This window comes from Copidosoma floridanum, unplaced genomic scaffold (assembly GCF_036245765.1).
Source record: "Copidosoma floridanum isolate Cflo_tuat_1 unplaced genomic scaffold, Cflo_Japanese_pri ptg000004l, whole genome shotgun sequence".
In the NCBI taxonomy this organism is placed as follows: domain Eukaryota; kingdom Metazoa; phylum Arthropoda; class Insecta; order Hymenoptera; family Encyrtidae; genus Copidosoma; species Copidosoma floridanum.
Window position 1 is genome coordinate 10,080,616 of NW_028321881.1, and position 27,367 is coordinate 10,107,982.

Genomic DNA, 27,367 nt, shown 5'->3' on the forward strand with positions numbered 1-27,367 from the left:
AAGCACTCTCTATTACCATCCATACATGCCCTTTCTCAATATATAAGATATAGAAATAACTTGACAATACAAATCCACATAATTTCTTTTTCAAGAAATTTTCCTTTGGAGAAAATAATTCAGAACGAGAAAAAATCCTCCCCGGGTGCGGATCGAACTCACAACCTCCTGTTTACTAGACAGTTGCTCTACCACTTGAGCTACCGAGGAGCTGTGCATTCACTCGCACCGTAAGTTTAGATAAGTTCTCGTTTTCAATTCTTAAGCTGTCTTTCACCTAAGCTCGATAATGTAGGCATGTGACTCTAATGCTTGTTGGTAAATTAGAATTCAATACGTCCAATAGGTATACAAGCGAACGTCGATACACTTTAATCATTGCATCAATAGGCGCATATGTATAGATGGCGGTACTCTTCATACAAGCACTCTCTATTACCATCCATACATGCCCTTTCTCAATATATAAGATATAGAAATAACTTGACAATACAAATCCACATAATTTCTTTTTCAAGAAATTTTCCTTTGGAGAAAATAATTCAGAACGAGAAAAAATACTCCCCGGGTGCGGATCGAACACACAACCTCCTGTTTACTAGACAGTTGCTCTACCACTTGAGCTACCGAGGAGTGGTTTACATGGTTTTCTTTTTGCAGTTGTAATATATATTCTGCAGGGATTCGACGTACATTCAACATGGATCATATATTAGATCCACCAGATAACACGCCACTTTGACATTAATTCACAATGGAATTAATGCAGAATCTGTGCTGAATCTTCAGAGATTTGATTATTTGCAGTCTAGATTCTGCATAGATTCTACGCATCTTTTACGTGTGCTTTCTCGTAGATTCTATAAAGATTGTATGCAGTTCCTACTTATTTTTTCAACAGGATCCAATCAGATTCTACGTAAAATCTATAAGAATCTGTGGCGAAACTACATAGAATACATATATAATCTACATAGAATCTATGTATAAACAGCATAGAACATACGTAGATTTTACCTAAACAGCGTCTGAAGTCTATATACATTCTACGTAGATTCTGCGTAGACCCCACAAGGATAATTCGGACAGATTCTTGATAGATTCTATGCAGAGATCTACGTAGCTTATATGTAAAATATACGTGTAATACATAAGTATTCTATTCAAAAAATCTATGTAGAATCTACGTATTATATACAAAATTTTTTTTGATTGGGTATACTTTTTGATTGTAAGTTACCGCCAGCACTTTTCGTATGTTTTTTTTTTTTTTTTTTTCTTTAATGTAGGATCAAAGTAAGAAACTGCGTTCAAAAAAGATATTAATTCTTAGAAACAAAGTTGCAAGAAAAGATATCACTTGATTAGTGATTTCTTTTGTGTATAATTAATTCAAACTTTTTTTATACCGACGGCATTTGGATCAACCGACAACAATCTAGAGAAAATTAGAGCTGATGGCACGTGGTTTCGTGACTTACTCACTCCTTGGAACAATGACATTTTTTACCATCTTGTTTTTTTTTTAAATTTTGTTCAACATGCATATGGGTAGCCGAATTCTCCATGAGTCCTATCAAAATACATGTACCTGATACCTTTGTGACGTACAGTATCTAGAACCTTTGTAAGTTCGCGCCCAAGACTCACCTCTCACGGCGCATGAGCAGCGGATACAGAGTATGATGATCACCATTCGGCGGCGTGCCAGAGCGTTATCAGCTCTCCCGCTCTCGCTCTCCGATCAGCCTCCGAACCTAACGCCACGCACGCGACTGCTCTCGCTTTGAGACTCTAATAAACGAACAAATACTTTCTTTCACGAGTATTCAATCCCCTTACACCCCGAAACTCCACAATTCCCACGTAACAGGAGGTTGTAGATAACCCGACCCCCAATTTTTGGCGCTCGACGTGTGGCGAGTTGTGTACGACAAAGTGATGGAAAATTTTTTTTTGGGTTTTCTTTCGTCGTCGGGAAGCACCCACAGTGCAGTGTAAGTGGAAATAAAAAGAATTATCGTGAAAAGAAAAAAAAAAAAAAAAAATAAAAAAATTTAAAGAAGAAACAGTGAATAATAACAAGAAAAGAAAAAAATACAGTGTTAAGAAGACACACGCAACGAGACACGTGAGAAACAAGCAGGTGTCAAGTACCAGCGTGGGCGCTCAGCAGCCATCCAGGAGGCCGGCACCGTCAGGAAATAAAACAAGGGAGAGCCAAAACACGAAACTACATCACACCACGCACCCTCTGGTAGCAATATTTTTCTTTGGACACTTTGTTTACGGACACGGAAATGCTTTAGATCATACTGCTTACAATACTGTCCAGGTAGATAGAATTTATATAAACGGTAAATAATATTACTGCTGGGCGATAAGTTTTATCAAATTGGCCCATAACAAACAAATACAACCAAACAAACAAAAAAAAAAACACAAAAAAATAACCAAGCGAATAAAACAAAATGCAGTCGGAAAAAATTGATAACGTTGTAGGTGGGGCGGTGGACCGCTTAGCAGACGCGGAGGTCGTAACAGACGACAGTTTATGGTTACAATTTTGCCATGATCCCGAGGCGGTCAAAGAGTTAGAAAAGTCGAACAAAAAAACAAAAGACTTAATTGGAAAAACTTTTAAGGGCATGAAGACGGTCGTACTAAGAGATAAGAAAAAAGAGGGCCCTAAGCAAATAATTGGAGGAAACGAAGCCTCAGAATCATATATAGAGCCCCTGCGTAGTGATGATAGTGGAGAGGAAGGGGATGAGTCAGATAGGGGGCCCGCTAGGAATCAGCTTGGCAATTGGAGAAGGGAGACAGAGTTGCTCCAGAGATGGCCAGAAGGGAGGGGGGAGAAAATGAAAAAAAATTTTACAACAGATATAAAAGGAAAGCTAGACCGATGCGGGAGTTCGAAAATGTTAAAAATAACCAGGAGAGGTGGGAGCAAACAACAGGTTGATCTACACACAGATCGCCGCATCACCGGGAGTATGAGAGGAATATAAATTACTCAATTAAAGAATTGAGCACAATAATCCCAACAATACCAATATTTACAGGGGACCCTGTAAATTTGTCGGCGTTCACAAGGGTAGTAAGGGCAATAGGCCGACAGGTGGACGACAGAGACGTCCTATATTTTTTGGCAACGCTATCCAGCAGGCTAAAAGGTCGAGCGGCAGCACATTTAAATCATAGAATTACACAGTTTGAGTCTATTGAAGAATTTCTCGAGGAGGTTACGGAAAGGTACGGGGCCATCAGTAGCACAGAGACAGTTATGGCAAAAATTAGGTCGGAACGACAAAGGGATAGGGAATCTGTAGAAGAATACTCAGATCGCATGCAAAAGTTGTTTAACAGGGCTATGGGGCTTCCAGAAGCAAACCTTGAAGTTTCTGAAATGTTAAGGCAGGAATTTAAGAAAAACATTCAAAAAGAAGTAGTGACCCAATATATATTAGGCCCTAATCCCCCGTACAACCACGAAGTTTCAATGCAAAGGCCCATAACGCTAACAAAGGCCATTACATTGGCATTGAAAGTCGAGGATATGATGGCTATGAAATCACCTCGAGTAGACAGCAATAAATATAAGAGATGGGAAAAAGAATTTAACAAAAAAAAAAAAACGAGATATCAGAAACAACAGACCAAAATAGTATACTTTTCTCGTAAGCGTGGCCTTCGGACGACTTACGAGATCAGCAATCAAAACGGTATGGACAAAAAAAATACAAATCTTATGTTTCAGGGCTGGAACCATGCCGGTGACACAGCAACCTGGAGAGATAGAGGAAATTGAAAGAAACCCTGGAATATTGGTGGAGAGCTTGGGCCCAGTCCAAGCAGTCGCATCAACTTGGAAAATGATATGGTATGTAGATTGGAATGACGTTGTCGAGGAGGTAAATTCGTTTTTAGACGCGAAAAAGCAAGCAAAATGGAAGTGCAGGGTGACGATAAAAAAGGAACACGAATGTATAGAACAAGTAGAGTACACGGCAGAAAAAGTCCTAAGGGCCTTGGATAGGTTAAAAGAGGCATATAGAACAGTAGTAGGCCAAAAGATCGATGATCAAAGCAAGACGGTGCAGGCGCTGCAGGGGGGTGTGACTGACGCGGAAAAAGAGAAAATACAAAAGCTAGTAGAGGCAATCCCGACTAACACAATGGAAACAACTAAGTACTTAACGGAACAAATTAGAGTCATAACATATGGAAACCATAAGAAATACCTTCAAGATTTAAAAACGTTTAAAGATAAAGCTAGAAGAATAACGGAGGAAGGTTTAAAAATTTTTGCAGAGTACTTCGGCAATTATGACAGAGTTACAGAAATGGTGGGCGAATTTGAGAACTTAGCCGAGAAACTCTTAACAAAATTTGGAACAACGGTGGACATAATGTACTTAGCGAGTCGGGGAACGACACATATACCAGATGCGGCATTGAGAGCGATTTTGGAAGCAAAAATTTTGGCAGAGCAGCTGAGACCAGATCTACAGTTCCCAGTAAGCGAAAATATAACTACAGAAGAAGAAATTGGAGAAATCTCAGAAATAACGATCATGGCATTTAACAGCAGAATAATATATTACATACGGATACCACTAGTTACGAAAGAAAAATTGGACCTTCTTAGGATATCATCATTGCCAGTGGAACAAAAAGGCTTAAATACTACGGATTTAGTGGCATATTTACAGCCAACATACGAATACATAGCGAGCAGTGTTAGTGAGAAAAGATTTACGCCAATCCCGCAAGAGGTGATAAGACTATGTAAAGAACTAGGAAAAACACGAATATGCACACAAATGGAGCCAACACAGAAAGTCGAAGAGGACCACCCTTGTGAGATACGTATCATATTGGGGATTGCAGTGAAGAAACCAGAAGAATGTCCGATAATATTAGCCAAGTTAAAGGGCACATTTTGGACACGTCTCCATGCTAAAAACCAACATGCCTTTACCACCACGAGAAAGGACAAAGCCCACATACAGTGTGAACACACCGAACACAAGACACTGAAGGTGGTGGATTCTGGGGTCGTCAAATTAGCAAGAGACTGTATAGCTCAAGCATCGAATACAAGACTGGATCCAGGACAAGAGGAAGGTGAAAATCGCATAATGAAGCTTGAAAGCGCAAGTCTTAACTTGAAGGATATACTACAAAAGGTGAAAGGGACTGAAGGAGATATGTTATTGGAATTAATGGAAGCAGTGATAAAAAGAGACGGACTACAGGAACTCGATAACCAGGAGCACGGACTTGACGATAGGATAAAAACAGGTACTAAGCTAGTGGATGTACTCCAACGGGCACACGAGTTAGTACAAACAAAGGAGGAATTCTCAAATTGGAAGGAATACGCATTGTTGGCAACGGAAATAGCACTAGGAGTGGCAGCCGGATCTTTTGGATTTTTAAAATGGGGGGGTCTAATAATACTTGAAGGTTTGAGAATGATTACAGGCGGACGGGAGAGGAACCGCGGAAACACCAACTCAGTACTACAAGACTTGTCAACCCAGAGTGCCATGGTTAATGCACGAGAGGTACAAGTGCTACTGGGCAAGCGGGTAGGATCAGAAGGCAGAGGACTACCAGCTCAGTTAACAACCAATCCGCGATGATCATTGAGACTGACGATGTAATAAAAGAGGTTATACATAAGATGTGTACAGATTAAAAAAATAAATAAATAAATAAATAAAAAAATTAAAAATATTAGGAATAATTAAATAAATAATAACGATACAAAGAATATAATTATACAAAAATAATGTAAAGAGAGCAGCGCAAACAAGAACAATTACGTATACACAAATAATTCTCAGACAACATAACACAAATTTACTCGCACACACAAACCAGTATGGCCATCGAGGACGATGACCGCGTGGCCTCGGACGTGTGACGTACAGTATCTAGAACCTTTGTAAGTTCGCGCCCAAGACTCACCTCTCACGGCGCATGAGCAGCGGATACAGAGTATGATGATCACCTTTCGGCGGCGGGCCAGAGCGTTATCAGCTCTCCCGCTCTCGCTCTCCGATCAGCCTCCGAACCTAACGCCACGCACGCGACTACTCTCGCTTTAAGACTCTAATAAACGAACACATACTTTCTTCCACGTGTATTCAATCCCCTTACACCCCGAAACTTACACAATTCCCACGTAACACCTTTATTTATATAACTTGCTGATGCACTTTCTCATTTTTTACCAATACTTTGGCTTTTTACATATTTTTGCATAAGTTTTAAAAAAAAGTTGTGAGCACAATTTTGTACATTTTTGTAAAATCATAATGATAAAAAAAAAATGGTAATAATAAAAACTGATTAACAGAAAAGAGAAATTTTTATTACATTTTTCATGTATTACAAAAGCATCGCACTTGAATGGTAGAGTATGGTATTTTAATTTCTCAGACTCTTTTCAGCTTTTGCCATATCAGAGACCTTTTTTAATTTCAATTTGTTTGCCATAACTGTACGGTGCACGAGTCTTTCGTGCGGGCCCCTTCCAAAATTCCCTTCAGACGACTCAGTCATCCATCCTACTGGGTTCTATTTACAGGGTGCAGCGATTGTCTCAAGCATACCCAAGCTACCGTCAAGTTTAATGAAAAGATATTTTCCAATAAACCATCTAAACTAGCTATAACTAGCTAGTTATAAAAACTGGCATTGCACTTAAATATAATAAATTTAAAACATACGACTGCTTTGATAAGGAGTACCGACTATCTTATCCGAGAACTGGTTGTATCTACAAGAAACAAAATTAAAAAAAACAAAGACACGACCAGAATATGCACTAGTAGAGACTACTAGTAATTATACCTATCTGTGAAATTTTCAAGCCTCTCTCCATCGATGCCCTCGTGATCAAATAAAATATCACTTTCTGTCAAGTCTGGAGATCGTTAGAGACTCGTTGTCGTAATGTAAGTGTGGGTGCTGGGTGGCTTGCATGTAGAGTCACTAAACTGAAATGAAACGTTGACTTTCACATTCAAGCAACTTGCGCAAGTGCATGGACAAAAGCTTACCATAACAGGAAGGAGACTTTATGAGAATTGTCAGAGTTTTTTATTTTGGGATTTGGATGCTGTGGATCACCAACTGCTTCGTTGCCTTCTTCATTCCTTCCATGTTGTCTTACTCTTGATTGCCTTTCTGTACAGCATATCATACTTATTATGTTGCTCTCACTGTACTGCATGGGTGACACATTACACATCCTTCTATATTTTTAAAATCTATTTTGTGCTATAACACATATATAACTTGAAAATGGATTCTATTGTGATGAGCATGCCCATCTAATAATCCAATTCATTTCTGGACACATCTGTTATTGTTTTTTTTTTGACAGATTGTACAGAATGTACACATTAGTGAAAACTCAGTACATTGTCAAGAGGAAAAACAGAAATGACAAATGAGTAAACTATAAAACACATTATGATCATCAAACAAACACAAGTACTAGCATAAACATTAATATACCCGCTCATTTTTCAATTATTTGCATGGAAACATTTTATTGCATGTTCCACCCAATTGCTGACACATGAAGGCACAATTTGTCTATCCTTACTTGCAAAATAACTCTTTTTTTTAAATTATCGCTGTAAATCTAAAGAAAATTTAGTGAACTACATCGTATTGCGATTTTTATTAGTATAAATCATACTCCCAACTACTGCGACGTGAAACAATATGATTATCATCACCAAACTGTCATTTAGGAAAAAATCTGCCCTATCGACGGTCGGATGCTTTACAGTGGTTTTCAAATTTCAATACAAAGGTCGATTAAAATTTTGAATTTCGCGGTGCAGAAATTAAACCATGATTATGTGTACATTACAATTTTAGAAGCTCTCACTCATCTTAACAGAGAACAGAGATCGATATTGTTAAAAAAAGGAGACAAGAAATTAATCGACTGCTTATGCAAGTATGTTCTAAATATTGTCAAAGGTGTTGTTTCTCTGATAAACAGTCAAAAAAAAAGTTTAAAAAAGTGTTAAAGTAATTTAAGACAATTGATTTTTAAAAGCAGGAGTTAAAATTCGTGGAAAAAAAGAAGAACATTGTAGTTCAAAAAAGCAACGGTTTTGTACCGTTAATATTGTAACCTATTTAAACTGAAATATTATCAAGAAAATTGTAAAAATAACAAAATGGAAAGTGATAAAAAATGATATTACTCTCTAAAGATCAGCTTGAAAAAATAAAAAGGGAAAGCACTACCATAAGCGCTAACTTTGGTCCATCTCCCCCAACAACCGTAAATAATTTTTTTACGCAACCTGTTTTACAAACCATGCAGACAGTTGGAGATAAGTTGAGTTGGTTAGACGACTTGATGAAAAAAATTCTTGATTCAAATTCGTATATAATGAAAAAAACAAACTAAAGGAACACTTGAGAGTTTTAGACAGATATTTATACTTTATTAATGAAAAACGTGAGCCAATACATATTGCAGAAAACGAGGTTGAAAATATAACTACTACAGATGACCACGGGATGAATGATGAAAGGATTGTCAGTACTGTACCTAAAGTGTACCAACAAAAATCTACGTTGCTTTTAAAACATTTAAAAGGATACAAAAACAATGTCAAGTGGAATGGTACATGTACAGTAGTTTATAATGTTAAAAAAATCGAAGGGTCAAATATTATTGACTTAATTAATGACGCTGCAAGGCGAAGGAAAAATGTTAAATTGGTGGGTGGAGAAATATTTGCTCGAGTACTCCGAGTGGTAAACACTCCTCAAGAGTTTGTGGGAAACACCGACCTCTTGAAAATCGTAAACCGCGACAGTTCAAGTTTGCTGTTGGATGGGATCAGTGATATAAAGTCGCTCTATGAAGACGAATAGACGTTTGAAAACAATAGTTTTTCATTACCCTTGGAAAATCTGTACACAATAAGAAACTAATGATGATAAGCATGTAGTACAATCATCTACGCCAAAATCAAGCGGTGTTAAAAATTGGCTACGCTATTAATGAATAATGAATACGTTAGAGAAACAATATTTTAATCCACACCACGAAGGAGCATTTTCTGGTGCACGCAATTTAATAAGAGTAAATAAAAACAAAATCTCTTCCGAGAAAGAAGAGTGGTTGAAAAAACCTGATGCTTATACCTTACATAAAAGTATTTGATGAAACTTTCCACGGTTGTTTTACGATGTTAACTTTAGAGATGAATTGTAGGAGGCCTATCTCATTTAACTGACGCCAGTAAAAAACTACAATGATGGAGTGTCTTTTATTTTAATTGTAATCGATGTATTAAGCAAGTTTGTATGGGTGCAACCTTTAAAAGATAAAATCTGTTGTAGTTTGACAGAAGGTTTGAAAAAAATTCTTGAAAATAGTAAATCTCTTCTCCCTTTAATGTTACAAATGGACTGAATTTTTAGGCAATGAATTTCAAGTCTTTTTAAAAGAAAATGCCATAAAATTTCGAGTTACCAAAAATTCTAATGTTGAAGCTGCCGTAGTAGAGCGTGTCATTCGAACATTCAAAGAGCGTATGTGCAGATATTTTACATACAAAAATACGTACAAATACGTAGACGTTTTACAAAATTTAATTAATGGATACAGTAATATTCACTTTACAACTAAGTTAGCACCAAGCAGTGTAACAATATATAATGCACATATAGCACGATAAAATTTAGTTAATTCGCGACAACCTCAAACAATACAACGTTACAGTCAATGTAAAGATAAATACAAAGTAGGTGATTATGTACTCATAAGCCGCGATAGAAATGTGTTTGAAAAAGGTGCAGTAAAAACCTGGAGTGAAGAGAAATTTAAAATTACTTGAATTTTGAAAAAAAAATTTACATGTGTGTGAGCTCGGTGATTTAGATGATGAAAAAATTGACGGGTTTTTTTACTCTTAAGAACTTAATCCTATTCACAAAGAGCATGTCTCGGAGTAGGAGCATAAAATTGACAAGATCTTAAAAACCAGAAGAAAAGGAAAAAACAAACAATACTTTGTTAGTTGGGTAGGATACCCCGAAAAATTTAAGTTGTAGATAAATTCAATAGATTTAAAAAACAATGCATCATAACAAGTTTACGGTGAGTCTACCTAGCAACAGTAGTATGAAGCTTTTTCCGAACAACACTACAACAAATTTTCTACTCATTTACCGAAAGAAATCGAGCTAAACGGTAGATCAGAGATTGGAATTTCCGAGATTCACGTTCCATTTACTATTTTACATATTTGACGAGAAGAGGCAGTGATAAGTGAACCAGGTGAAGAAAAAAAATGCTGTATTCAACACGGTACCTACAACTTTGTACATAATTTATGCAAGGAAATCAATAGAAAACGGTTGGAATATTATCATAAAGATGAAAAATGTCAGCAACTAATTTATGATCATCAAAGTGGATTTGTATTTATTGGTTTTCCAATAGCAGGACCAGGACGTACAACAACATGTGGAAAAACTTTTGTTATATCCACTACAGGGAAACGTGTTATTGAGTTTGAGGAAGGGGTGATAGAGATTGAACGCACCCGTGCCGAAATAAGAGGGAATTACTGGCCATGGTTTTACGGTAAATAGGCCAGGAAGCTTATCAAGAGCTGTACTTGATCAACTTTTTATCTATTTTTATGTATGTGAACCAAGTATTGTTGGTCATACATTTGCACTCTTGCTGAAGATAGAAAATTTAGCTGCTCAAGAAATTCATTTGGAAGCACAATTGTCAAGAGGTGTACTCCACCAGCCTACGTACCTCTTCTCAATAATAGATTTCATACGATCGATGTAGATATAAGAGATCAATTTGGTAAACCAATATTATTTGAGTTTGGGACACTGACCTTGGTGTTACATTTTAGAAAAGTTTTCTTTGAAGCGAGTCGTTGCAAAATGGTTTTTTACGAGAGGTATCATACTCAGTACGTGGGAGAGAGAGGAGTCAATCGTGTGTTTGTAGGGTCATATAGACAGAGAGTGCACAGATTAGGCTTTTTTTACTGGACTATTTCGGAGTGCTATGCCTTTCATAGTCAACCTAGTTACACAATCTGGTAAAAATTGAAAACGTAAAGCTACAGAAAAAATTGTGAAGCTGATGGAAAGATCAATGTATAATGCTTTACCACATAAAAAAGAGCACAGTCTCGGCGTAGAAGTGGTGGTGTAAGCATCTTGTTAAGAAGCGGGGGAAAAAAAAAAGAAAAAAACGGTCGATCAAAAGTAAGGGTGGTTTGCAACGGTCAGAGGGTTTGGATATATTTTAAAATATATAAATTTACTTAAGAGTAAATAGTTAGATGGGTGGCTTTGAGAAGTAGAATCAAATTATTTTGAGAAAAATTAACGATTAAACTAACTATACCTCAGGCCAGGTGGAATGTCATACTTGTAGTTTGATAAGGGTGGTTTCTAGGGGTTAGATGAAATAGGGGGTAAGTGGATTGCTGGTTTACCTATCAGGGGTGTGGAATTTATTTATTTTAGTAAAAACTAGCATTTACATATGTTGTTTCTACGGTAAGGTGGGTTAGCCTGCTGGTGGTTTGGTAAAGGTAGTTTATAGGGTCTTGGAGGGGTATGTTGTGAAATATATAAGTTTATATTAAGGGTAGATAATTAAATTAATGGTAGCCGATTATATTGGTGGCTTTGAGAAGTAGAATTAAATTGTTTTGCGAAAAATAAAAGGTTCAACTCATTATTCTTAAGACTAAGTGGGTTAGCTGCTAGTAGTTTGGTAAGGGTGGTTTCAAGGGCTTAGATGAGCTAGCAGATAAATGGGTAGGTGGTTTACCTATCAGTGGTGTGGAATTTAATCATTTCGTCAAAATCTAGCAATTAAATTCGTTGTTCCTAATAGTTAGTAGGTTAATCCACTGGTGGTTTGTAAGGGTAGTTTACAGGGGTAAGGGGGTTGGGGGTATATTTTAAGATATATAAGGTTGGTTTAAGGGTACGTAATTAGGCGGGTGATTTTAAGAAGCAGAACTAAATTATTTCACGAAAAATAAACGTTTCAAACAGCCTTTCCTAGGCTTAGGCAGGTTAATCTTCTTTCGTCTTATTAGGGGTGGCTTCTGTCCTTAAAAATCAGTTACGGCAGATTTAAAAATATCTGGGTCTGATATTTTTTATTGTTTTATCACCCTGCCAAGTTTCATGAAAATCGGTGAGTGACAGTTAGGTAGGGTTACTTGTAAGTATTTATAATTGCTACTGTTGCATTAAAACGTTTATTTTACTGTAATTAATATACTTTGAAATACTATTACTTATTACTTGTTCTACGCTATATAAATTTGAACATTATTATTTATTGGCTGGATGTCGAATTCTTCTTGATCAATTTCTAATAACTTATTTATACATCTGTTATTTACTGTAAGCTAGATTCTTTTCTTTTGTTTCTCAACACGAAACTGTTATCTCAAACGTTTTTACATTTTAACATAGTTATAATTGCTTATACTGTTGTGTACTAATTTTATTACAACTATTAATTTTTTTATATATTCTAATAATACATTCTAATAACCTCTTGAAGCCACATGTGGTTGTACCCCATGACTTACGTAAAGACTTATACTATACTATACTATACTATTCTTTGAGTCTATGCAATGTTTTCGAATTATCTTTATAAGATCAAAAACAGATGAATACCATTTTTCTTTAATACTAATAGTTAGAAAAAATAGTGTGTAACTTTTATTCAAGGATACATTTGACGAGTATCACAGTCTCTACTAATCCATGTATTACAGTCAAGTACTTATATAATGTATCCAGCTTGACATTTAGTTGTTACCATATTATCGTTGTCGTGCTCGGTTCGAGTATAGTGCTTACTATAAAATTCTTTTCTCAATATACGATTTGTGTCTATTAAAAAAAAATCTCTTTCAATGTAAGTGTGTGTAACAGTATTTTTTTAGGAGAACTTCCTTCAGTCAAAAATTTACAGCTATAATTACAGTTGTAAATAATAGCTGTAACTACAGCTATAGTTGCCTACAATTATAGCTATTATCACCTACAAAGCAGCTATAAACGACTCACCCGCCCCAGGAAGCCACTACCCCGGAGTGAGGGATTCGAAAACGCGTCGTCTTCACTATTTCGCGTACCCTGCGCACACTGCAGCCACTGCACATAAACAGACAAAACGTACTCACTGGCTTTCTCATGACCTTCATAGTCAAGGGACTCTTGGTCCTGGATGGTGGCTCCGGGTTGCTTCTCCTCACCAACTCACGCAACCTCCCGATCACACTCAGCCACCTGATCGCGCCCTGCAAGCCAAGATCCTGAAGCTTTCTTCCTAGTCATACGACCCTTGGAAGAAAATTCAGACAAATCGCGAGCCACACCACAAGCTTCCAATGCCGCTCCGAATCTCTCGTGTTGTTGAACCACGATAAACCAACGTAACGGAAGATAGTGAAAAACCGAACTGCCCTTTCCAGCTATTTCACCTTGCTCGATACCTCGGAAAAGTCCCTACCAATAATCCTCGATCGATCGCCTACCGTCGACCAACGATTGATGATTGGCTATGTATGCACCAGCGCCCTCTTTTATTTATTTAATCATCCCTTCACCCTTATTATCATGATAGTTTGACCGGAAAATTGTACCGGTACCTCTAATGGTTTGGTTCTTACGTTTCAGACTGTTCCACTCTCTTAAGAGTGGAAGCGCTGTCACAAGCAATATACCCGACACTGACCAACACGCCATACTTATCTTGCCTGAGTCACGTCAGCGCCCCTCGCTGAGCGTGCAGCCACGACTAATGGCCTGAGAGGCATTACCACAAGTACATACACATAAATCTTAGGGATTTACTACAGCCAAGCACCTGCATGCGCGTGCTCGACGCTGCGACTCCGTTGTAACCTTTATAACTACTTTGTACGTGTGGATAGCTATTATTGTTGGCAATTATAGCCGTAATTACAGCTATTTTTTATAACTATAATTATAGCTACAAATTTTCATATGAGCCGTTTTATGAATTTTTTTGCCGATTTATCCATTTATTCCATTAGATACAAACAGATTATCGTTACAAGTGATTGTAATTCGAATATGTTATCTAATAACCATGATGCAATTTATCTTCGAAGTTGTTTAAATTCTCAGTCACTTCATCTACTTAATTCTGGTCCTACTCATCACACTTGTCATCTACATGATTTTTCTCACACTTGGATAGATCTTTTCTATGTTCGTAATTATTCGTCTTATTATTGCCTATTCAAAAACGGATTCCCCTTTGATAGCTGGCCATGATCTGATTACGTTAGATGTTGAAATATCTGGTGCCCATTTATCTCAAAAGACCTTCCTCACACGCGATCTTCGCGATCTTCATAGGACCAATATTGAAAGACTGAAATCTAAAACCTCTGATGCTGTCACCATTGCATTGAGTGACTCTGATAAGTCCAGTGTGCATCAAATTGCTGAGATGTTTTCAAATGCAGTTGTTTTTACATTTGATGATGTATCTCCGTTGCGATCAGTTACTGTTGAGTGATCAAATAAGCTTTGGGTAACATTGAAAGGAAGGAATCTTATTAAGTTTCGTAACACGGCGTATAAGCGTGCTCTTCATTCTAAATTGCCAGTTGATTATGATGATTATCGGCAGAAGCGACGAAATGTGAGAAATGCACTGGATTCTTCTAAAAACAAGTATTTATCTCAGAAATTTGCTACTGCATCTGATGCTAGGTCTACTTGGTCTCTTATCGGGAAGATTGGCTTTACCCGGTCGACTTTGCACCTCTTCTTGCTTTTTCGCCAATTGAACTGATTACCCATTATACATCGTCTTCTCAATTCGTTCCAACATTACAAGATTCGGATTTATATAAAGTTTTAGACATTCCGTTAAATGCACAGTTACCAATATTTATAACGTGAATTTTTCCTTCCCCAAGGTGACTTACCGTTGGAGAGAAAATACCGTTATTATTCTCTCTCGTACGTCTCTGCTCGAAAACACTCTCCTCCTTCGCCCCTTCACTGGACCTGTCTCAAAAGGGGATTCGCGTCTGGGCAAATGAACACAAGGCAATGTTGACTTTATCTTTATAGATTTATTCAAAATAACCACAACCGCTATCTACAATCACTTCTCGTACCTCCTCTCGGTCCCGATGCTATAGCGCAGGCCCTCGATCGCCACCACACGCCAGAGGTGCGCTCGGAGAGCCACGCTGGTCCGCTCACACGCACACACGCTCACGCGCCTTTACACCCACTTCCCCTCTTACACTACTCTCGATATGGGATCAGGTCCCCTCGGCGTGGTAGCCTGTCCGTACCTACACACCCCCACACTTACCCTCGGCGTAACCTATAGGTCCCGGGCGTGGATTGCCGTCGCGACCGGAGACGGTCACCCACACGCCTTACAACTCACAGCGTCCCGACGCCGGCTCTCGATCCGTCCCGCCCTTACACCACGACTATGCGACTACTCACTCACTCTCGGTCTCATGCGCCCTTTTCTTCCTCTCTCTCTCTCTCTCTCTCTCACTCACTCTCTCTCTCTCATCTATCGCTATAGCCGACGATCTCACCCGCGTCCCCGCGTAACCCACACACTGTACCTTGGCGAATCCCGTGCTTCCTTACAGTAAGACCAGTCCACCATGAGCGTCGAGGGTCGCAGTCCAGGAAGTCGACACTGTGTGATACCTGGGCCTCTCTTGCTTGCTGTCCGGTACACCTCTCACCTCGGGCTCGGCTCGGGTCGTCACGGGAGGACGCTTCGTCTCAAGATGGCCGCCGTTCAGGGTCGGATGGGTCGGGATCAGGCTTATTTTTCCGGGTCCTTCTTCCCGCTCACTCTCTCACTCGCTCTCTTTCTCTCACACACTTAATACTCGCTGTACACGCAGCTCTCTTGCTCCACGTACTCTCTCCTACCTTCGCGCTCGGTGGTCTCACACCCACTGAACTCATCAGTTGCGTTCGTCCCCAACTCGTCGCTCGGTAGGTCAACTGACTATCTTTTGACCTACCTACCCAGTCCCTACCTTATCCACCGATCTCTCTCATTCGTGTCGCCGCCGCGGCACTCACAAAAATCTCCATACGCACTCTTCATACTACCTTGACCCATTGGCCCTTCGCGCCTTGTCCTTTCTTCTCCTTATGGAAAATTCGCTACAACAGAGCACACGGAAAAGGCGGTGTACATCAGCATGGTTATCTAGCTTCAGAGCAGGGGCGTCAACTGTGGCGTGGCAAACAAAATTGCGAAGCAAATTTTGCCACGTCACAAACTCTCCCCCCCTAGGCTAGACATCCTCTGGATGTTCTAACGCCTACATAGTATCATTGACGCCCCTGCTTCCTTAGCACATAGTTTACAATTAAGCATAAATAGATAAGATCATACCTTGTCACCCGTTACTTACGTGAGGCCTTAACCTCTGACTGCAGCGGTCACTCTGGGGTCTTCCTCGATCTTCTGAACCTCAGGTCGTTGCTGGAGGTACGAATGGTCCTGTACCTACTTCCCCCTGTCGTCCGGATTCCTGCCCATCGTCTGGTCCCAACTTCTTCCGCTCTCTTTTCGCCTGTGTCCCTCTCTCCCCCCCTAGATTCCACTAGTTTCCCTGTTCCCTCAGCTCTTTGAATAGGTTTCAGTTTATACTTAATAGATAGTCTGGAGTCTCAGGTCTGGAATTCACAACCCTCCTTGATGGTGGGATAGTTCCTCTTCTGGCACACTTCTCATTCTTTCCCCCAGACGTACCCTACCGGAAGGTGGTTGGGTCTTCACCTCGCACACCACGCCAATTCGTTTCTCAATGCCTCTCGTATGTGTTTGCACCTGGGGCAATTAGCGATCGTCACCCCCACCGTTCCACAGGAGATACAAGAACGACCCGTGGAGTTCTGTCTACTGGGGCATTCCCGTGCTATATGTCCCTTTTGACCGCAGGCAAAGCATAGTGTATCAGGACACTCGGACATCCGATGCCCTACGGTTTGGCACTTGAAGCAGGCACCTTGAAAGGTGTCCTCGGTATCTCCTCCTCCACACTTTCCTAGCTGAGGCTGGGTGTTCTCTTGGGTAGTAGAGGCTAGATTTCTTTGTCCCGGTCGCTGCCTCCATGCCAGGTTACCCGTCCACTCCTTCCCCTTTCCTCCTGATACCCCATTTGTCCCACCTATCCTTTGCGTAGCAACCGCAGAAGTCAGGGTTACCCCGGTCGCTTCTGTAGCCGTTTCAGAATTAGGTACCTGAGTATCTCTTCGCACCTCTCCGCTCGACTTTGTCGTCTCCGGTTTTCTCTTCTTCTTCCCTGGAGTCGTCTCCGCATTGCTGGTGACCGTCCCCTTTACCTCTTGGGCCTCAGATACCTTGGTCTTCGCACGCTCCGCTACGTACGCGGCCCCGGTCACATGCATAGCGCTGGCGGCAGGAGGGGGGACATATCTGTCGTTCAAGTTCTTCTGCCTCTCCCATCGTTGTCCATACTCTTGAATATCCTCGAGTGTGCTGATCACCTTATCTTGCATCGCTCGCCGGTATTCGGGAAGTAGATTTCGGTATGCTCGATCTGCCTGTTCTTGGATGGACGGGGGACGTCTGAATTTGGAGACAATGTATTGCAAGTTGGCAAAAACACAGATACTGTCTCCCCTTTTCCTTGAGTCCGAGCATACAGGTCTTGTCTCAAATCCTCCTCCTCAAACTCTCCCCCAAACTGCAGGGCAAACGCCCTCTCGAACTCTTTCCAGGTCGTCAGGGACTCTCTCTTGACCCGAAACCAGCGCGTGGCATGGTCGGAGAAAACGCTAGGTAGTGCTCCTAAGATGTGTTCATCCATTAGGTCCGAGCTACCTCTAAAGTCATTGAGGTTATCTAAAAACGTCGCAGGGTCACTACCCTTGGCTCCCGAAAATTTGAATCCCCAGTCTCTTAGTTGTTTTACGGCCGAAGTCACATTAGAGCGGGGTTCAGTTCTCAGGTGTCCTGTTCTCCGAGGTTGATGTCTCAGGACACCTGGGGACCTACCCCTCGGTGTCGGATGTCTACCTACTGGTTCTCTCTCTCTCCTTCCCGCTCTGGAATCCGTGGGAATCTCATCTTCCCTTCCTCCTCTGCTTCTCTTCCTTTCTGTCACCACTCTTGGGACCCCACTTACTCGTTCGGGGTCGCTCTCACTTTCAGTAAGCAGGTATCTCCGTCGCCATTCGGCTGCGCGTCGGATGTCCCGTTGGTCTCCACCTTTACCTTGGGTCTTGGGGAGAAGGCGTTCTCCATACCCCGGGGTCTCTGACGCCCGTTGTTCCCTTTGATCGGTTGCTCTATCCCGTAGATATGAAGTTCTGGGAGGAGGAGTTTTTGGGGTCCGAAACCCTGTACCCATTTTCTCCTCCCTGCCAAACGGCTGGTCCCGCTTATGCTCCTCTCTCCTTGATGCCGCAGAGATCCTATCCATCCAGGGCATGCCCATGTGTTGGGTCTCATCACTTGGTTGGACCTTGCCCTCCCCGCTGTATCCTTCAGAGTCGCGATTGAGCTCGTCCCTCTGAGGTGGCCTTTCTTCGCCTTCGCGTCTTCTCAGGAATCTTGTGTCATCCCTTTCACTCGTTACAGGGGGCCGCTGGCCTTTCGGGAACCGATTAGCCGCGCTCAATCCCTGTCTCCCATTATCTCTGTCCCGCGTCTCTACGAACTTTTGCTTATAATCTTCCCAGCTGTTCGCAGTTCTATATTTGGTCCCACCGGTTCGGTCTCCTTCGTTATACCTTTCGTCTGATCCTTCTTTCCCACTCCGGTAGGTCTCGCCTGACTTCCAACCCGGCTCCTCGGGGCCACTGGCATCAGACTGACCGCGCATATCCACCTCTGGGCCCTCGCTATCCTCTGTCATGGGCCTCGGCGGTGTCCGAGATTCCAATCCACGCCAGTATTTTTGGGATTGGTCCTTCATCCACGGAGGGGCCGGTACGTTACTCAATACCTTAGGGGTGGCCGCCGGCGTGGAGTGGTCTCCCTTCGCCATGATACCTTGGTACGTGAACGGCATTGGTATCCCTGTGCGTGGTTGTGACAGATGCAGGCCCGTGTTTGTCGTGGCCGTGACGGTCGTCGTTGTGGAGGCCGTAGCAACGGAGACGGGCACCGAAGCTCCGTTGATTCCGCCGGCTCCCACCTGCGTCGAGGCCCTCGTGTGTCTTACCCGGGGCTCGGGGGCGGAAACATTCCAAATCCCGATGTCCTCGTTAGTTGGGGAATATGATGTTCCCCTCCACCCACACGAAGGTTCGCCTGTGGTGCGGGCCAATCTCTCTGGTCCCCCCCCTTCTTGAGTCACTTCTCTTCCACGTCTCGGAGGGGTAGTCCCCCTAAAATCTCTCTCCATTCGTCCCTTATCACTCTCTCTATCCGAATACTGGCTCCCCTTACTTCTTCGCTCTATGAGTCGATCCTCCTCCTCGTTCAACAACTCTTCATCTGAAAGAGCAAGGCTCTCCCGTAACGCTGCTTGCAGTGTTGATTCAGCTCGGTCGTCTGCATAAACCGGAATTTCGGTGTTTTCGGGTTGCATTTCTATCAAGCAGAAACGCAACAACCGATCCCGAATCACTTCTTCCTCCCCCCTAGTACTCAGACTTCTCGCCTGAAGTTCTTCTTCCACTTCTCTTGCCGATAATTTATTTACCGACCTCTTTACGGCTCGGTACTCTCGTTCCAATTTCCCTAAGCGCATGGCCTCCTCACTCACTTGCGGCCTCATGTTCCAAGCTGTTGTCCCAAATTGTCCCCACTCGTTTATTACCACCACTTAGGCACTGACACGGTGTATTGCACTCGTCTTCACGATGTTCTAACCCACTCGACTCACACTATACCGCCGATGTCCTCACTTACGGGAATTTGTCCCACGGTATCTGACGAAGATAATTTAGCCCCCCAAAAAAAAATAAAATAAAGTTATAGAAAGTCCCAAAATACTTTGTAGTAAGTAAGTTCACCTTTCAAGTAAAATTATAGTGAAGCTAGTAAAAGTCCCCAAAATACTACAAAGCTTACAAAAGATACTTTAGTTCGTCAGAAAATAATTTCTAATGTGTCGACGTACGTCTTGTTTACCAGCTACCAGACACGGGGCTGCTAGTATATATATACAGCGCCACGTCGTGTCGAGCTATAAACCGCCGTTGACCTTAGTTTGTTTGATTAACACTACTGGGACCCCCTGGATACTTAATAACGAAGATCTTGCTATCCCGCTATTCTTATTCACAGGTTCCAATAGTTGTAGCTTTTCACAAATTTCTATTAACCTCAAAACCGCTGACAACAATGACGCAATTTGCCTATACTCGTGCTCTAGTTACGCTACACTAGTTTTCACTTGCCAGACGCGCTCTCCCCACAAGGGATGCCATTTATAACGTGAATTTTTCCTTCCCCAAGGTGACTTACCGTTGGAGAGAAAATACCGTTATTATTCTCTCTCGTACGTCTCTGCTCGAAAACACTCTCCTCCTTCGCCCCTTCACTGGACCTGTCTCAAAAGGGGATTCGCGTCTGGGCAAATGAACACAAGGCAATGTTGACTTTATCTTTATAGATTTATTCAAAATAACCACAACCGCTATCTACAATCACTTCTCGTACCTCCTCTCGGTCCCGATGCTATAGCGCAGGCCCTCGATCGCCACCACACGCCAGAGGTGCGCTCGGAGAGCCACGCTGGTCCGCTCACACGCACACACGCTCACGCGCCTTTACACCCACTTCCCCTCTTACACTACTCTCGATATGGGATCAGGTCCCCTCGGCGTGGTAGCCTGTCCGTACCTACACACCCCCACACTTACCCTCGGCGTAACCTATAGGTCCCGGGCGTGGATTGCCGTCGCGACCGGAGACGGTCACCCACACGCCTTACAACTCACAGCGTCCCGACGCCGGCTCTCGATCCGTCCCGCCCTTACACCACGACTATGCGACTACTCACTCACTCTCGGTCTCATGCGCCCTTTTCTTCCTCTCTCTCTCTCTCTCTCTCTCTCTCTCACTCACTCTCTCTCTCTCATCTATCGCTATAGCCGACGATCTCACCCGCGTCCCCGCGTAACCCACACACTGTACCTTGGCGAATCCCGTGCTTCCTTACAGTAAGACCAGTCCACCATGAGCGTCGAGGGTCGCAGTCCAGGAAGTCGACACTGTGTGATACCTGGGCCTCTCTTGCTTGCTGTCCGGTACACCTCTCACCTCGGGCTCGGCTCGGGTCGTCACGGGAGGACGCTTCGTCTCAAGATGGCCGCCGTTCAGGGTCGGATGGGTCGGGATCAGGCTTATTTTTCCGGGTCCTTCTTCCCGCTCACTCTCTCACTCGCTCTCTTTCTCTCACACACTTAATACTCGCTGTACACGCAGCTCTCTTGCTCCACGTACTCTCTCCTACCTTCGCGCTCGGTGGTCTCACACCCACTGAACTCATCAGTTGCGTTCGTCCCCAACTCGTCGCTCGGTAGGTCAACTGACTATCTTTTGACCTACCTACCCAGTCCCTACCTTATCCACCGATCTCTCTCATTCGTGTCGCCGCCGCGGCACTCACAAAAATCTCCATACGCACTCTTCATACTACCTTGACCCATTGGCCCTTCGCGCCTTGTCCTTTCTTCTCCTTATGGAAAATTCGCTACAACAGAGCACACGGAAAAGGCGGTGTACATCAGCATGGTTATCTAGCTTCAGAGCAGGGGCGTCAACTGTGGCGTGGCAAACAAAATTGCGAAGCAAATTTTGCCACGTCACATATTTAAATTAAACCCGGTTTCTAATATTGCAATTCGACGTGCCTTACCTAGTGTGAACTCTGCAGCTTGTGGTACTGATGGCTTGTCGGCTTAGATGCTGAACCTAGTTATTGACCCTTTGAGTGAACCCATTTTCCTACTTATAAATAGATCTTTTACTGATGATTCTTTTCCGGAATCTTGGAAAAATAATACGTGATAACACTCGCTAAAACCAGATCCATGATTTCAGTATCTGATACTAGACCCATTTCCAAACCTCCTGAGATTTCGAAGATTACCGAAAGGCTAGTACACCAACAACTATCCACTTTTGTTGAAACAAATATGCTTCTTGATCCTAAACAAGCAGGTCTTCGTCGGGGGCACAGTACCCAAACTGCACTTCTTTCTCTCCTTAAGGATGCATGCGGTGCAGTTGACTCAGGCATGCTGACGATTCTCGTTACTTTCGATTTGTCTAAGGCCTTTGATACTGTCTCTCACCAGCTGCTTCTTACCAAACTACAAGGACTGAATTGTGGTGATTCTTTCATTAAATAGGTTCATAGTTATTTGTCGGGTAGATCACATGCTATTTGTCTGAATGGAGTTCCTGTCTCAGAGTGGTTGCCGCTGGATTGTGGGGTGCCACAGGGTAGTGTTTGGGCCCTCTTTAACTTTCTATATTCCTAAACGATCTATATCAAGTCTTACAGTTCAGTAAACATATCTGTTATGCAGATGATTTTCAGATATACATCACATGTCGGTTGGATGAATTGGATGCTGCTATCTTAAAATTGAATCAAGATATTGAAGCTGTGATTAAATAGATAGCTGAAAATTTCTTACGTTTAAATGTTAAAAAACTAGGATAATGATTATTGGCCATGCATGTCTTTGATGGTTTGATTTGCCCTCCCTACCGAAAGTTAGATGGTTAGAGTTAATGGAATAGAGCTTGAATATAGTACTGAATTAAAAAATGTTGGTCTTTGGCTTACATCTTCTCTGAATTCCAATAGACATGCCCGTCATATTTCTGCATGTGCTTTTCAAGTTTTGTACTTACTTCAATTTTGTCGTAGATCTCTCGTTTTTTCTCAGAAAGCGATTAGTTGAATGCCTTATATTGCCTCATTTTGATTATATGGCCGCAACTTATCATTCCATTGACTGGGTTTCTAGTCTTCGATTACATAGAGCTTTGAATGCTTGCGTCAGATTTGCATTTGGTAATATACGACGCATGGAGCGGCTTACTCCGAATCGTCTTGTATTGGGTTGGAAATCTGTTTCCAGTCGCCGGTACTTCATACTCCGCGCTCTTGCTTTTTTTGTCGCCTCTAAGCATAGCCCTGACTACTTATATACTCATTTCGTATCTTTTGACAATCAGGATGGACTCTGCGTCGCTCAACTCGTTTTCCTAAGAAAAATTATATATTCCTCGCATACGTACGGAGACATATCGTCGATCACTTTTCTATAAGTCAATTACTTACTTAAATACGCTTAACCCGGATGATATAAATATATTAAATTATGGTGCTATTAGGAGGTCCTTCGCTGGTGCGTTATGAGAGCGAGATATGACTGAATGAAGGTATGAGTCTAATGATCCCCTACCGAATTTACCGGGTCTCTGACCCGAGTGGTTCACAAATTTAATTGTTTGTCATATGATTTGTGATAGTGATAAAACATTTAATTATTGGATATTGATTTGTCAGTTTAATACGATTGTCTTTATTTTATTTCATATGTGAATCTTATATAAACGTATATATTCAATTTAGTTTTTATTTTGTCCACTTAAATTTTAAATATTATTATAATACGTTTAATTTTAAATCATACCACGCTAGTTAAAAATTTTACTAACATATAGGTGGCCTTAAAATGTTCGATAGAAATAACATTGTATGCACTGAGTGATGTGAGTGGTTATTAGTAACTCACTAATTTTATTTCATCTTACATAATTTTGTACTTATTACAAATTTATTTTATTATTTCTATGCTCAGTAATATGCGATCCTAAATATTCATTTATTGGTAATTTTCTGAACATCAGCAGTAAGCCACGTTTTAGCTTATGAGTAATTGTTGTATTTATATTGTATTTATATTGTAAATTATTGCTTATTATAATTGTACATTTGTGAGAGCTGTACGTGGTTCTACCACACGGTTTTAATAAATAAATTTCATTTTATTTTATTCTATTCTATTATCATGATAGTTTGACCAGAAAATCGTACCAGTGCCTCCACTGGTTTGGTTCTTACGTTCCAGACTGTTCCACTCTCTTAAGAGTGGAAGCGCTGTCACAAGCAATATACCAGAAACTGACCAACACGCCACACTTCCCATGCCTGAATCACGTCAGCGCCCCTCACTGAGCGTGCGCGCACGACTTCTGGCCTGAGAGGCATTATCACAAGCACATACACATAAATCTTAGGGATTAACTACAGTTAGGCACCTGCACGTGAAGTGCTTGACGCTGCGACTCCGTCGCAACCTTTATAACTACTTTGTACGTGTGTGTAGCTATAATTGTTATCAATTACAGCTGTTATTACAGCTATTATTTGTAACTCTAATTATAGCTACTAACTTTTAAGTGAGCCGTTTTATAAGTTTTACTTTATACAACTTAACAATCTAAAATGAATGTTAAAAATAAAACTTTTTTTAAATTGAAAAGCTGATCGCACAGTTGGTTATAATCATCTGCTTAATCCTCTTATTTTAAGTTTAACTAATTTGTGTAAGAATGTGTGATAAGCTAAACTTTCTAATGTCGTTTTGTATTCAGGATAGTAAGCACATGTTAGTATGCTACAATGATCTGTGCAGTTACACACCTCTGCACTGCAGACATTTTTGATGGATTGAATCGTATCTAAAAACACAAAAAAAAAAAAAAAAAAAAAAAAAAAGAAAGAACATATACTAGACCAGTTCTGGACTCAACCCCCCCAGGTAGCAAGATGGGAGAAAGAGCTCGTGCTGTTGTACGAGTGCTTTTGATCGTTGTGGCGAGGGGAGAGGGATAGTGTGACAGCCTGTCGTACGAGGGCTCCAGGGCACGGTGAAGGGGGAAACTACGTGAACAAGTTTTTTTTTCTCTCACTCTGATGTAAGATTTGTGGATGGGGATGCTGCGTGCATGATCTCTCTCTTCTCGCTCGTACCGTAGGCAGTATGTTTTTTTTTTTTTTTTTCTTTTTATATCGGGTTACCGCGACAGCCTATTGGCCCAGTCGCCGGGGCCACCCACTCACCACCTATGTGTGGGGGTGTATTGCCACACTCATTAAATCCTCTCTTTTTAATTTATACCATACAAATCATACCATGGGCACAGTGGAAGTATCTCCGGTGTAACACACCTTGTCAGTTAAGCTGACACTCTCTGCACCGGGGGGAAGTGCATCGGGTCAGCTCGTCACTGTGTAGCCTGGGTCCGAAGCATCGGATCCAGGCTAATTAGCATCCCCGGAGAAGCCCCATGTTTCAGGGGCCACTCCTCGCCGGTAAGGCCGGCGATCCCTGCCTGGCATCGGGCCGGCTAATCCCTACCTATTAGGCCCTAACACTGTTTCGCATTCACCCAGGCCCGAAGACCTGTGGAGCAAGGAAAAAACCCTGGAATTACTCTGAAGGAAAATTCCACGGAAAAACCTGCCCCGAAACAGCCGGGGTTACATAGGAACTTTTTCCGGTGAAAACAGTTTTTTGAAAAAAATCTGCACTCACCGGGAATCGAACCCACGACCCCTAGAACAGCGTTGTATCAGTAGCAAGCACGCTTACCACTGAGCCAACGCCGCTCTTCGTAGGCAGTATGTATATATATATATATATATATCTTGCTTCGCAGAGTGCTCTCTTTCTTCCTCCTCCTGTAAGACAAGGTTCAAGTGCTCTATGTGTGTGTATGTGTGTTTATACGCTCAACCTCTTATGCACATGCTCACGTATACACCTGCACAGTTGCACACTCGTACGGAATAACATACAGGTTTATACATTACTCTTGTACAAGCACATGTCTACAAACGCGAACGTACGCGTGTACTACGCGCGATCGTAAGTATGTTCGCATGATCGTACGCGTGCTCATGCAATCGCATGCGTGCACCACGTGTGAACTTACATGCAAGCACCACGCACGAGTGTACGCATGCATGCACAAATATACAAGCTCTCACACAAGGATAGACAAGTATATTTGTAATCTTAAATTATCATACAGACAGCTACATAGCTTAGCCTTTAAAAATTTTGCCTACTTACATGCCGTTGTTGCAAAATGTGGATCTCATCTGTGCTCTATAATATGCAAGTTCTTGATGGCTCAGTTGGTTTACTATCTTATTGGTATAAAATGGTTAATCACATTGATCTGTTGAAGATTTACTTTTACTTTTTTCCTTTTTTTCTGTCTTAATTTATACATTTTTTTTTTTTTTTACAATTTTTAAATCTTGTAAGCAAGTAATAAAAAAAAGTTGCGTAAAGATTATTTAAATAGAAACATAACGTGATAGTTTATAATATTTATTAGTTATAACTTTACTTTAACATGTACAAGTAAAAATTTTACAGATTATTTCTTACATTTTGTTGCACAATTGACGACATCTTTACCAATAAACCATTCTGGAATTTTTTTAAATTTAAAATGGTTGTATGCACTATAACACTAATCACTATCATACGTTCAGATTTTTAAGGATAAAGTCTTGATAAACCATTCTTTGTATGCTTTATGTAATGCACAAAATTGCTGCTTGTTTTCGAAATGCTGATGTGCATGTGTAAGACATGTGGGTGAAGAGTTATCCTGAGTTTCCCAAGTAAGGATAAATTGTTGACAAATCATAAACTTCACGTGCTGAGAGTGAACTAACGTACTTGGCTTCACCATTATCACAAGATGAGGATCGCTCTTATGAAAAAAACCATGTGATCGGTTAAATATTGTTATGGTTTTGGCAACCCTTCATGAAATTCAATTTACCATTCCCTTTCGACGATATTTTACTTTTATAACCACCCTGCCACGGTGCATAATAAAATAAAATATGGTCAAATGTAACGTTTGACATTTGTTCTATATTATTCAAACATCTGTAAACAAAAACTATTTTTTCACAGCCAGTTGGACCGCAAATCATGCTTGTTCATAGGTATTGCCATTAGATATCCATTATGACAATATTGTTTGTACTAATTATATTTTGAAAAGCTTGTACGTTTAATACCAGTTTATGGTAGTTGCGACGGTACGGTGGCGTAGCTAATACTTAAACGTATATATGTATACTCACACCTATGTATGTACATCTACACATGGGTTGGTTCGAAGTATGTGCGTCAGCTGATTTGTCTCTACGTACACATCAAACGCTACTCTCTCCTTCTTTCAACTACTCTCTTCGGCAAATGGATCGAGCATGCAGCGGAAAAAAATTAC

The 27,367-nt window shown here is 41.3% G+C and overlaps 1 protein-coding gene and 1 non-coding gene across 4 annotated transcripts in view; one reads left to right on the forward strand and one right to left on the reverse strand.

The window, feature by feature from the left end:
* Positions 1-27,367, forward strand: part of LOC106635892 (mitochondrial inner membrane protease ATP23 homolog) — a 306,756-nt gene that overhangs the window by 64,773 nt on the left and 214,616 nt on the right. The window lies entirely within an intron of this gene.
* On the reverse strand, positions 561-633 carry TRNAT-AGU (transfer RNA threonine (anticodon AGU)). The gene has a single exon. It is a non-coding gene; the product is annotated as a tRNA-Thr (tRNA).